Below are 1,393 nucleotides of genomic sequence, written 5' to 3' on the forward strand. Positions count from 1 at the left end.
CACATGAGAAAAAATCAACAGATGAGAACCTATTTTGTTGAAAGAAACACCCAGAATACTCTTCAACATTTGGTTGAATCAACAAACAAGGGAAAAGATCTTCACTGTCAGTGACACAAGTCCCTGAAAAGAAATCCTCTAACATCATTGTTTCTTCATCCGTAAAGCATTCTTTTAACTTATTCACAAATCGAGTTACTGAACGAACAGATCTGATTCCCAATTTTACAGTGGCAGCTTCTACATTCTTAAAATGAGGTCCAGTTAAACCCATTAAATGTTTTAAAACAAAAATTCCTGAGTTTTGTAAAGTCTTATTGAATCCTGGTAAAAAATTGGATGCAGACAGATCCAGTCTTGCATTACAAATCAAGGGTTCATTAAGCAACCAGTAAATGGAATGAAAATTTTCAGTCCTTTGAATATGAAAAAAACTCCAGATCTTGAAAAGCTGCTGATAAAATGATGACAATTTCGAAAGATCCAAGCACTTCGGGTCCATTAAAAAAAGAGATTTATCCATTCCAAGGTTTCCAACAGTCCTTAATAAAACACCACTGATCGCCCTCCAACTGACATTCATCGGTCCATCAAGAAGTCTTTGAAGAAAATGCAGCCGAAAAGCTGCAATCCTGCTCTGGAGATGTACCAATCCTTGGCCCCCTTCTTCTTTGGGCAAAAATAAAATACTCTGCGGAACCCAATGAAGCTTGTCCCAAAAAAAATCAACAAAAACCGCTTGAATTTCAGCCATCAATTTTGATGGAGGATCAATACAAACCAATCTGTGCCATAAAAGTGAAGCAACCAAATTATTTACAATAAGTGTTCTTCCCCTATAAGACAAGTTGGGTAGAATCCACTTCCATTTGTCTAGACGACCTTTCACTTTTTGTAATAACCCATCCCAATTTTTTTGAATGACATTATCATCTCCTAAAAAAACTCCAAGATATTTCAAACCCCACCTATTCCAACACAGACCTTCAGGAAGAATTGGTTTCCTATCATTCCAGTCCCCCAGTAAAAATGCCTCACTTTTTTTCCAATTTACTTTTGCTGAGGACCATTTTCCAAAGTCTTCAATCAATGTAAATAAAACATGAATATCACTTTGTTTATTAATCATTATTATTAGGTCATCAGCATAAGCTGATATACAGAAATTAACATCACACAATGGTACCCTTAAACCATCTAAATTCTTCCTGATTGTTTGTAGAAGTGGTTCAATAGCAAGAGAATATAGCATTCCAGATAATGAACAACCTTGTCTAATACCTCTACTGACCTCGAATGGAGCACATAAGCCACCATTAAACTTAATTACACTCTCAATGTCACCATAAAGAATTTTAATCATGTTTAAAAACTTCTCATTAAAACCAAAAGC

The sequence above is a fragment of the Siphateles boraxobius genome, unplaced genomic scaffold (assembly GCF_051911475.1).
Source record: "Siphateles boraxobius isolate OS27281-9 unplaced genomic scaffold, OSU_SipBor_1 227, whole genome shotgun sequence".
Lineage (NCBI taxonomy): Eukaryota > Metazoa > Chordata > Actinopteri > Cypriniformes > Leuciscidae > Siphateles > Siphateles boraxobius.